Genomic DNA, 12,686 nt, shown 5'->3' with positions numbered 1-12,686 from the left:
TTAATTTGTTGCCAATGTCTTTCTGTTCGCCTTTCTATAAATTCCATAGCCTTTTTAATAATTTAAATGGCACTCAAATTAGGAGCAGGAAGTTATTGTATCTATTAGATAGTCATTCTGAGGGGAAGGAAAAGACCTCGATTAGGGGTTGACATGATATCTGCCATTTAATTGATGTATCACACCCAATGCCATTCTTTGAGTACTTTGAATTTTTGTAAATGCAAGTGTCTTGGGCAACTCAAAGAAGTGTGAAGTTGATGCGTAGTTTTCTGCGGCGTTGTCTAGCTGATGTCTCCATGCTTCTGGGTTTCACAGCGTGGATTTTCTTTGCGACGACAGTTTCTCCGGTATTCCAACCGGTGTCTTCAGATCGATTGGAATACCGGAGAAACTGTCGTCGCAAAGAAAATCCACGCGGTGAAACCCAGAAGCATGGAGACATCAAAGAAGTGTGATTAAACAACATCATGAAACGTAGTAATATTTGGAACCCATCCTTCAAAAACATTCGTTCGCTCCTCTCTCCCCAAAAAGAAGGAAAGCCACTTTGTTGTAGCTACGTCATGTCTAACCTGCATCATGGTTTATTTTATTGGTTTCATTTCAGCGTTGCGCTCGAATATATTACATATGGTAATACGCGAAAACAACTCCTTAATCACCAGACATCTTCTCAAATATTACGAATATGTTTGCGTTAAATATAGTTCCATCTGGACCCGACAACTTGCTGATTGCGTCCTACAAATGGTAATTGCAATAATTTATTGGATACCGCTGAAAATGGGTTATATATATTATTGTGCATAATGAGACTCGAATGTGAGTCACCAATTATAAACATTCAGACACTACTAACGACGCGATAGATGGAGAAAATTGATAGCCATGATGATATACAAAATTCTTTAAATGACAATACAGTAGTCTTACATTAATTTATTTAAAAAATGTATTTGTAGCATGTGTAAGGCGTGCATGGTGTACCTTTATTTTAGCAAAGTGATATTATTTTGGTTGCCACAGTAACATATATATATACTGTCGTTACGTGAAGCACTTTTCACGTTATTTTAACGTTAAACATGTTTCTGTGCACTGATGGGGTGGGTTAATTAATTTGATTCAAAACTGAGATTGGTCTTTTCCTAAATGATGAAAGTTTCCTAAGAGAGACCCTAATCTTCTGGCGGTGGATATATTTTTTTAATGTCTAATATTGTAACCCAATTTTGTGATCGATTGCATTATATATTTTAGCTCGTTGAAACGACTCCTTATTAAGAAGGTTTTCGGCTCAAAAATTAGGGATACACACGCGGAAATTGCAGCTATATCGTGAGTTGTTTTCCCCTTATGTAACCGAGTACATCCTTCTTTACTATCTCCTCGTAAGCTCGAGTCGTAGAGCACCCCTTAAAAGATTAACGTCGTGCTCTATGACTTAGCCTTTCTTTCTGTAACGGAGACGCGGCCTTCGACGTGGTGCTATAATTGCCAAGTAATTATCACTTCTTAGATATTTCCAGCATTTTTGACGAGGAGACTTGTCCTTGAAATATTGGAAAAGCTTCCTTCTTCAGGCTTCTTAGAATACCGTTAGGGTGTTAAATTCTTCGCGCTCACATATGCACGGTTTTTTGTAATGAAGAGGGAGTCGAGTGTAAACATTACGCGGCGCGAAATTTGACGCTTTCAGCGATCGCAGATTTGCTCAGAGTTACCGAGAAAAGCGCGTACTACTCACTTCTATTTGCGCAAATAATACTCCGTGCATCATGAGCGCATTACTCCTAAGGAAATCGCCCAGCGTTCTAGATTAGAGCGCCACTTAGCGGACGCGTGGGCCTTTGCGTAAAAGGTGAATCGTGTCAAGGTTTATATCGGATAAAAAAAAATATTTTTGAGAGCGACGTGATTGGACTCAGCGAGACTCGATTTTACGCTAAAATAATGCGATTTCTTCGTCTAGCAGCTCCCCTTTCCTTTTCATTACATGGCACAGCCTATCGGCTATACATTATGCGGTTTGATTAAATCTTTCGTATTCTCTGGCTTTTTGATGAGCGGATTGTATATCGCTACGTCAGTGACGGAAGGAAAACGATCTTGATGGAAAATTGATCCAATGTTTACCTTAGAAGAATTAACCTTTGATATCAATGGAGAATAATTTTTATCAAGTTATCAGCTTGATGAATTTTTTCTCATCGAATGCAATCATTGTTAACCATCGACACAGTTTGCGTAGGTTTTATTAGTTATAGGATTAGTTATTAATTTTCACTTTGAAATATTATAAGACTTGCGAAGTTGTGGCTGGTGTTTCTTTTTTATCCCAATTATTCAATGAGCGGAGTTGCAGAAGTTTTATTGCAGAGAAACGTTTTTTTTTAATAAATAGCCGTTGATATAATGGGTACTTTCAGAGGAGTCATTAGTAAACTTAAAAAAAGTCATTCAGTTTAATTTTTGATTTCGTAATCTTGAATAAGATTAATACTACCCCACAGTGATGACTGCGAAATCGGCAGTAATTTCTTGAGACAGGAAAATTCTTGTTATTCTCTGAGCTTTTAGAGATGCAGTCAAGGATGGGAGGCGTTGCAAAATCGGAAATTTTATGACCCATGTTTCTGCATAAGCCTCAACATGCGTTTCGTCGAATACGCTTACTGAAATGGCTAAAAATAACGTAAGAGTTGATAAAGGTCATGGTACTGCTAGTACCACTATATATATTATTGATAAAGGTCATGGTACTGCTAGTACCACTATATATATTATTAGTACCCTGATAATGGTTTTAGTCATGTTTGAGCCGAATGAATTTACTCTTGTAATGTATTTCACAACCTTTTTCGCATGGTACCCAACCAGTGGCGGATACATATGGGGGCGCGGCCCCCCTTTGCGGGCCCGCCCACATTTCCGAGCATTGTAGAACCATAATTACAACTTTTTTACATCGTAAGATGGCATTGTCTTGTGTATATGTATAGTCAGTTTAAATAAAACTTTCTTGAACTTTGCATGTGACTTGATTATTTATTTATTACGAGTAAAGGTAGCTCAAGTTTATTATAAAAGTAAAGGTAGCTCAAGATATATTTTGTGCCCCCCCTCTTTTGAGTTTTTTTCTTTATCCGCCACTATACAATTGGTGTCAACTCCTTCGTGTCATCATCGAGGGACGTAGGGTTAGCGTTAGTCTCTTAATATTGAAATGGAGGCTATGAAACATATAGGGTGTTAAGATAAATCGATGAATTTTACTAAGTACATTATGATAAAGATGACGTTAGAACTGGGAAGGGACAAGGCATTTCTGAGCCCGATAGCGTAATCGTTGCTGAAGGAAGCTTAACATTTACGTTCGTGCGAGTGAACTCGGTTGCGGAATCGAGAGGTATGAGTTGGAGAGATCGTGGTTGTAAGGATTACGTCTCAGTTGAAAGGTTACAGCGTATTCCTCCTGACCACTATTAAATTACGCCTAGAAAGTTGGTCACAGAGAGTGCATGAAAATAAACTGCTTTCTGTTATCACAAGGATATCTAAAAGACATTCGTATGTAATGGTGGGATTTTGAAAGTGCTGATGCCTTTGATAAATCTTTGAATTTAAGGTCATTTTAAATCCTTATGCCTTTAGGGTTACCTTCTACTTAAATTATATTGATTTACTACTAGTTAGAAAGAGATTTTACAGTGCTCCCTGATAGATGGCCATATTGGCGCAAAGACTTTTGTTTACGTCACGTTATCTTTATTTATTTATTTTTCGAAAGAAAATTGGTTTCGAAATACAAGCATAAAAAATGAATAGTAAACAAAGGTTAGTCTTAGCCTTCAAGTATGTGTTTAATGAATCTAGTCCTATTAATGAGGCATTGAACTGAAAGGTTTTAATGATACGTGAACTGGGAAATACTTTTCGTGCACCCTAGCATTCAATCGTAGAAATTGTGGATTTTTTCGTGGTTTAAGGAATGAGTGGTCTGCGCACTGAAAGGCTAATAAAAGAAAGAATCGAACTTTTCAGCTTTATATCTCATGGCAATAGTGAATGATAAAGAAAACGCATAGAATTAAACATTTTTCTTCACCTATTTTTCTCTTTTTTACCAAATACTATTATTTTTAATCTCACCCCTATGAGCCAGCCGCAGAAATGTGCCTCTATATTGGGAAACCTTGACTTCCGTCAGGATTTCCTTCCTCTTGCAGGGTTCTCCATTCCAGGCTGTCATGGTGGTTGATCTTGGGGAGAACTGTACTTGGTATGACCTCCGATTGAAGCATCGATTATTCCAATTTTGCATAGAAACTCTCGAAGCAATTCCGCAAGTTTTTCTTTGTCGAAAAATCAGGAAATCATGTTTACTGAGCCGATAGCTAATTTCGGCGTTTTAGCTTTTTAGGTAAGCGATTCTATATCTTCAAAATTGAAATTTATTACATATCATTGTCATATCATCCAATAGGCCATTGTAATGGCTTTATATCCCAGATATCGGCGTCCATGGGACATGTTAATCAGAGCTCCGGCGTCAACTAGTGAATATTTTCTCTTGATGCGCCAAATTATGACTTTCTGGCGGTCGTCTATTACTTTTACCTTGGGATGTAAACTGTGCCTGCAGTAAGATGTACTTTTTTGCAAAATTGGTTGTGGTCAATGCTTTTTTTGTTGATACGTTTGAGCAAATACATTCGTAACTTTAGGTATCCTGTGCAAGGGACTTAATTGAACGAGAAGAGATTCCCTGAGAAATTTTTGATGTCGCAAATTTTCACTTCTCATGAAATTATCTTTGAATTTCTTCACTGGCAATTTGAAAACTATCAAAATTTAGTATTAAAATATCTCATATCAATATCGAGTGTAGATCATAAAAAAGCTTGATAATAAATTCTGTCAAATTATGCGCATGAATGCTGGTAAGCAATCGAAAAAAAGAGTTACGCGGTGGAGAACAGATATAGCTACTTGCTTATGGAACTGTGCCACACGTAACGATTCTTGATTTAATGAGTTTTGTTGAAAAACTGCACCATATTATTATTTTGTACTTGCTGCGAAGGCTTCCATGGTGTGGTAACGATGATTCACTGCTTCTTGAAGTCCAAGAAAATTGTTTTACGCGGTGAATACCCAGAAGAATGGAGCAGGATTATTGAATATCTCTTCTCACCTGTTCCCTTTTAAAATAACGCAATGAAAATATATGCGTCGACTTTGTAAATCCTCATTTATAATCCTGCAAGTATTGGTTGAAACGGACTTATTACACAGCCACACGCATGGCTACGAAGATATATTCACCACTGATGAAATTCGAGGCGAAAAAATATTTGACTCAGCTAGAATTCGAACCTGGGTCTCTAAATTTCAGGTCAGTAAGCTATTATGCTTGTTGGTGCAACCTGTAGCATATTTGGCTGTTGGAAGATTCGGACTCGAATCCTGGCTAAGCTAAATGATTTTTTGGTCGTGAATCCTATGCCTAATCCTATGGCTTGCTCTTGCTCTTTACGGGAGAAAAGGCAGGGAAATGCGCTAAATATGATGGAATATGCTTATAGAATCTCAAAATAATTCACGTTAAAGGAAAAAAGCTAAAATTTGCCGTGAAAACATTATTTACCTTTCCCGGAATACAAATTATAATATTTTCGTCACCAGTCTAGTGTGCGATCAGTTATGCCACCGAGTAACCTTCTTTCGAGGTACATTTTATGGGAGTTCATGGAGAAATAAACTATCAAGCGTCACATCGGCAATTGCGAGATTCAGATTCCACTTAACCTCTCGGTGAATTTCGTTCATATCGCATCTAACTTAAAATCCGTACGCGTATCAACGTTATTTTGTCTTTTTTATCACGTACGTAAACAGATATGACCGCTTGTACGCTTCACCATTGGTGCGATTCGTCATAATGGCAGACCTTACAACTAACATCACACTGTTTACATTTTACCGTAGAAGCGGATAAATGCCATGATTTTCACCGGTTTGTTAAGGGTTATGAATGCGGAGCACGACTCCATGAGACCTATGATGCTAGTGCTTCCAACAAAGCTCCAAAAAAAAACTTTGTATACCAATATTATGGCTACCGTAAACATGATCGATATATTTGCTAGGAAAAATGACTGAGGTCTTGGTCTATATAAAGCGTGGCAGCCTTGCAGGTGGAGCGGAAGGCCGCCTACCGAAGGGCCCCCTAAAGCCTTTGGGACATCCCTAAACAAATCCTCGAAGTGCGAAGTGGCCCAAGGGAAGGAACTTCCCCCCTTTACCAAGATTATGTGATTTAATTTGCCAGTGGCGTAGACCGGGGTGAGCTTTATCATAACCTTTCCTAACTAAAATTCCTGAGTGAATAATTATTTAAAAAAATGTGTTTCCGTCATAGACAATATACGACGAGGTTTGCAAGATAAAGGTTCAACATCGGCAAAAGTATTCGCTGATTACAGTTATAAAAATATTTGAGCTGATACAGGTTAAACGCAAGATGACTATTCTTTGCTCATTTTTATAGCTATTGTTTTTTCAGTTGTTTCAGCTGACCATGCGCATGTGAATGTCATGATTAGACTTCAATTACTTCATTCATAGGCTATTAAACTCAATAAGTCTGGAGACAGGCCTAAGTTTTATTACTTTATGTACCCCCTGCCTTGAATATGTGTTTTTAATACGCCTGAAGCTTTCATCTGGGTGAACTCTACCCTCATCGATCTTAACCAACTTTCGAGTTGAAAACCGGATACACAAAAATTACAATAATGAATTCTGCTCTCGGCCTCTAAATGTTTCTACCGCTCATTTAAATGGATTATAAGATTCGCCACTCGCCCCACAGATGGGCAAAGTGATCCGAATTTTACGGGGAAATAATCTATAATTTGGGCTGATAACCAAAATTTATCTTAGTATTTGAGTGATCAATAAAATTTATAACTTTTCAATGACGTTTCTCACGATTACGAAAATTATATCCTTACTATAATTATTACGATTAAATTTTTACACTTAATCATATATTATATTTAAATGTTTATATTTAATGAAAATATTATGATATTGCTATAAAAGTATGTGAGAGTATTGAGAACAAATGAATCGCTATCACCTTATCGCCGCACAGCGGACATTTTTGAAAACCGATTACAATTTGCCCAAAGTGGAAACAAGTATCAAACTTCTACGACACGGACCGTTGCGTCCTCTGTGTGTCGGAGTGCGTTAGTAGGTGTGTAGAATAAACGAGCGTTGATTACAGAGGCGTGCGCATTCCTCGCTTTCCGAGTTTCCCTCGCGCGTTCAACTCTCCATCCACTTCCTCTCCCCTCCCAACGCCCTCTCACTTCCGACTTCCGAAGCCCGAAAAAGAGCCGCGCCCTCACCTGTTCCCTTGGTCCGTCCGGGCCCTCCTCCTCCGGCGGCCTCCGCCGATCACCACCGCCTCTCGGGGACACGAGGGGGCGCAAGAAGTGAGGGCAGCATACCTGCGACCCGACCGCCGCTCGCGGTCAACAAACACAGCACTGTCCGGGCACTAAGCACGCAGTAATACACGGGCACTTCTAAGCGGCGAACGCGGAGGGCTTCTTCTAGTGGAGTGGGAGAAGGTGCTGACGCGCAGAGAGAGAGGAACTTTCGATCTCCTCGGCGGAAATGTGGGTCATCCGCGGTGTGAGGCTCGAGCAAGACTGGCTGTGGAAGTCCTCGGCGGTGCTTGGAAAGCTGCCGTCGGAGGGGAGGGCGTGCAGGTGGAAAGGGGTTGGAGGGGGAAGAGAGGGAAAGTGATGTGTTCGAGACGATATTGTTGGTGTGTAATGGGTGGCGCACCTGACCCCCCTGAGCACGTCACCTCCACGTATCTACATCTACATAATACCCCGCCAGCCGCCTCAATAGGAGTATGGCGGGGGGTGTTATGACACCAGCCGTTTATAAATAAAAAGGATATTTATACCGATGGCTAAGTTCTAACAACACGTATCTCAAAAATAGCAACTTTTCAGGAGAGCAAAAGAACGATTATTTTTTCTAAAATGTAGGTGTATAATTTTAATTGAAATTAAACACCAAAAATGGATAAAACTGAAAAAGAAGCATATGTATCCAGACAAAGGGTTATATTTTTGCGTGAATTATTTGTTTATTAACAGTATTGGCAATGATAACTCAGACCGCCCAAATTTTGAGGTATGCGTTGTTAGAACTTAGCCATCGATATACATATTATAGTCTTTCATTGCTTGGGGGAAAAAGAATTCCCGTACCTATCCGCTCGGTAAAATATCTCCGTTAATTTATTGTTTCTGTCGGACCTGGAAATAAAGTAGGGTTCTAATATGACATTCTCCGTGCCGCTCTTAAAGATATCTCTACTCAATTGCTCAAGCAATATAAGCCAATCGCGCAGCCTCCGAGTCTCTAGCGGCTCCCAGCCTAATTCGTTTAATATCTGTTTAATGCTTTCTGTGCGCCCGTAGCAGTTGAACAATCGCGCAGCTTTCCTTCGAATTTTATTAAATCCACGAATTAAATCTTTCTGCACCGTATCCCATGTGCTCGCTGTTTATTCAAGGTGTGGCCGGACGAGTGCTAAGTAGCACTTTTAATAGAAGATTATCCAATCGGTCTCTGAACTTGTCGTCTACCGCGCATTGAAATGAGCTTACAAAATCGCCGCTGGCGTCGCTTACGGGCAAAGCGATTCGAATTTCACGGTAAAATAAGCTAGAATTAGGATTATGAAATAATTCACACTCGGCGAATTATTTGCGTGAGGTCTTCTAGGTTTTTTCACCAGTTTAAAATCCTGTATCTCACCAAAATTTCGACGGACGACTCGTCCATCGTCATCAGGGCGAATGAATCATTTGGACTAAACTAAAAACGTAGAGACGTAGCTAGAAAAATTACAACTATCAGGTTAATTCCGATCGGCCGGGAATATCAAGGTGATTCGAAGGAAGGGAATATCAAGGTGATGAAAAGAAGGAGTTCTATCACATGTCCGTTGCAGCATTGGTGATGTAAAACAAATTGAGCGGGTGGAAAACCCGAAAAGACTTCGCGCATATAGTTAGGGCTGTTTGCCGAAATTTGTATTCGTGATGTCGTGGTCTATCTTAGTCATGACTTTTTATTGCGAGTCCAAACGATTGTACATAATGCATAGTGAATATTGAGGATAAGTAGATGTGTGGACGTTTTCGAAAACAGATTTTCGATTTCGATTCTATTTAGATTCGATTTCGATTCTATTTAGATTAGATTTCGATTCTATTTAGATTCGATTTCGATTCGATTTCATTTCGATTAAAATGGGTCCAAAGTGCCAACCTTTTCAAAGTTTCAACCGGACGGGCGGTTATCCCCTCCGTTGCAGGATATGCTTTCTTCTCGTCCGGATGGGTCGGTGGCGATTTGGAAGCAATTGGGTCGCCCCCTGATGGAATGCGGCTGACCGTGGCCGGGGCGACACCCATTGATTGACTTTCATCTCGCTCCTTCGACCATTAAACTCATCGGGCGGCTGCCTGTGCCATTGCGAAATCAACCTCCCTTCTCGCCTATCCTGTCCTCATTTTACTCTGATACTTGCATAATGCCGGACTTTTTTCTTGCAATTGTGTATTTACCATCTTTTGTCTTCGGTGTTACCCGTACGGCGGGTCAAAGGTCAGGCTTGAAGAAGCGAGGAATATTTATTTATAGAGTGTTCCGAATGCCGCTGCAAACGAAGGTGACAGGGCACTTTTTTTTCGAGCGTCTCTCTCTGTGTCGTCGAGTTTGATATGAGCTCAAAGTTTCTTTGAAGAATTATGTAATGTGCTCATGGGAATACAATGGTTAGTGAGAGTAATGAATATCTTAAGTTCATACGATTTTTGAGTGATTAACGTGTCCTTCAGTGAGTTGCGTAGTTAATACGTTAACACAGAAAAAACTCGAGGGCATTATTGGCCCAAGGTTTCTGGTTGGCGTACCCAATTTTTTCCATGTAGAAAAATCTTTAAGGAGTACGTTCTTAGATGATTTAAGCAAATAAATAATATCCCTTAAAGCCATAAATCATTCCTGGTTGTCCAGAATTGGTAGCCAAAGGTTACTCTCATGTAGAACACCAAATACCATGCAAAGAGCTAGAAATAGCGGGAATAACACTAATTTATCTTGTTATTCGTTCATTTCATAAGGATTTGAGTTCATTTTTTTCCATAGAAAGTGGAATGAAAATGTTGCACTATAAAGTTATCCAGTAATTGATAACCTTAGCTTGCGAATAAATCTTTATCTTGTCTGAAAAAAACTAATAATTTGTAATTTAAACGAGGGTGAGTTGCAGAAAAAATCATGCGGTCAATTTTAAGCTAGGATCACAACTGGGATACCAAAGAAGATGAAGTCTGTTTTTTTTTTCTCCCAGATCGCTTTTTTGATACTTTCTGGTATTAATATGTTGGATTTCACGAAATAAGAGTGTTTTATTATTGTATGACGAACTCTGAGAATGAATGTTGAACAAACCAAAACTTTGGACGTATTTTGCCAGAAATTACGAAAAATAAATAGAAATAAGTATATTAATTTATAATACGTACAGGTGATTTCTTTCCGTAAACAAAGTTTAGTAGACTTTTTATTTCCAATGGATTTGAAAGATTTGGTTCCCTCTTTTCTGTTAAGTTGTGAAAAACATTGGATCAGAACTGGAATGCCAGGGAAAATTATGTCTGTTATTTTCTGTCAAATAGCTACTTTTCTGACCATTGGTGGTATTAAGATATTGAATTTCATGCGATTTAATCTTCACCATATATAGCGGCGAATGAGTCAAAGCTAGTCGTTCAATTTTCACTCATTGTCAGTGTGCTAGAGAGTTTTTCAGTATGACTGATACATTTTCTCGAAGTCTATTCAGATTCACTCAAAGCGGATGTGATTTAAATTATCCTCATAGTCTCCTAGCTAATCACCTCATAAATGTTTGAGCAGGGAATCGATTATAATTTATTTCCATCGTGAAGGAAATGAGTCAGTCCAGAAAGTGACGTGAGAAGCAACAAGTATCAGTCAAGCTAACAGAATCGACAAGTACTGCGGTTAGACACTGGATCCGTGGCTTACTGATATTAATTCCTTTCTTGCTAATTAATCTGAATACGATGAAAGTACGAAAAAAATGACTAATTTTTTGTCAAATAACTTAATCTTAGAAGCTCTTAACAGCCAGCCGTATTTCTATGCATTACTCATAATCGTTCCTCATGAGACATGAGGTTGTTTTCATTACCATGTATTTTTCCTGTCAAGGTATTAATCAAATACAGAATTAGCCGTGTTGATTTAATTTTTCAATTATTTACAATTGCCCATCCCACACTTTCCCCGTGGGAATTCGATAAGGTATCTTATTTCAGACTCATCGCTTTGTGCACGATGGAGGAGTCGGCCATCGAAACTTCGGCAATAATGCGGATCCGCACCCGGTGGAGATCCCGAAAAATCTTCTCGCAATCTATTCGCCGGGAAAGCACGAAATCTTCCTTCATCATCATCATAATGTTGAATTTTTTCCATTGTCGGCTAAAAGGGATCTGAGGGAAACTAACGTATTGGAGATTACGAGAAAATTAGTAAATAAAGTATTGATATCGATTAGTTTTCATTGGAAGAGATATTGGTTCTAAATTTTCGATTATTTTCGCTGTATTTTCTGTGTGTAAAAGGCGTTGTTCGCTCTAGATTCCTTCACCCAATGGCGGTTAAAAATTTTTTGTCGTAAAATTATTATGTTAAAATTCTCTCACTCATTATTCATTTATTTTGGAGAGGTTATGGTGAAGCGGAATTTATAGCGCAAATGGATAGTGTAAAATTTCCCTTATTTATTTATCGTTGTCATAGAAATATTTATCCCTCTTCAATTGGCTTTCTAAATACAATGCTCCACTTTGACTAATCATTTCATTGCTGTCGAGTAGCCATCAGAAGTAAGAGTTTGTGTAAGCTCATGAATGGATGTTCGAGTTCATAACTCTTGCATCTCAATATTGATATTGTTTCCTAATCTTTTCTGTGTTGAATTTTTTCAAAACATGCGTAGGTATTTTTATATTTTTTCTATTTTGCTCAAAAGGAAATTACCACGTTTTTTCGTCCTAACCATTTCTCACTTCATTAATATTTCTTGACTCAATATTTCACTCCAATCTGCAGTCTCTCTTCATGATCAGTTCATTGCCGATGCATGGACATTGTACGACCTGAATATTATGATTACACATCCCACAGTTTTAGATGAATACGTTCATCAGGCATTTACTGCTGTGTTATCAGAATAGCGTATCACGAAAGTTGTTAAGAATATCTTCCGAGTTAATCCACGAGGAAAATTATAATTAGCAACGATTAATGACGTTTTTGGTGCATAAAAAACTACAAATTATCTTTGTATCAACTTAACCCTACCGCTAAAACAGAAAAACTGTCGAAAATTGGAGGAATCTCTTGATATATGGACCAAAAGATTGAAAGGTGGTCATGGGCGTATTTGTTATGGGCATGTGAAATCGAATGTTTCCAGTGCTCAGTGGACTAATATTGTACTGTCCCCTAACCCTCAATGTACTGCATGGAAAATTTTACGA

The 12,686-nt window shown here is 38.6% G+C and overlaps 1 protein-coding gene across 2 annotated transcripts in view; it reads right to left on the bottom strand.

Moving 5' to 3' along the window:
• LOC124162749 overlaps positions 1-7,716 on the bottom strand; it is a 45,597-nt gene extending 37,881 nt beyond the window's left edge. For both annotated transcript variants that reach the window (XM_046539383.1, XM_046539384.1), the window contains exon 1: positions 7,425-7,716. The gene's annotated coding sequence lies outside the window, so the exon portion shown is untranslated. The remainder of the gene's footprint in view (positions 1-7,424) is intronic.
• Positions 7,717-12,686: the final 4,970 nt, after the last annotated feature.

The sequence above is a fragment of the Ischnura elegans genome, chromosome 7, assembly GCF_921293095.1.
Source record: "Ischnura elegans chromosome 7, ioIscEleg1.1, whole genome shotgun sequence".
In the NCBI taxonomy this organism is placed as follows: domain Eukaryota; kingdom Metazoa; phylum Arthropoda; class Insecta; order Odonata; family Coenagrionidae; genus Ischnura; species Ischnura elegans.
Note: the sequence above shows the minus strand (reverse complement) of the source record. Positions and strands in the feature narration are given on the sequence as shown.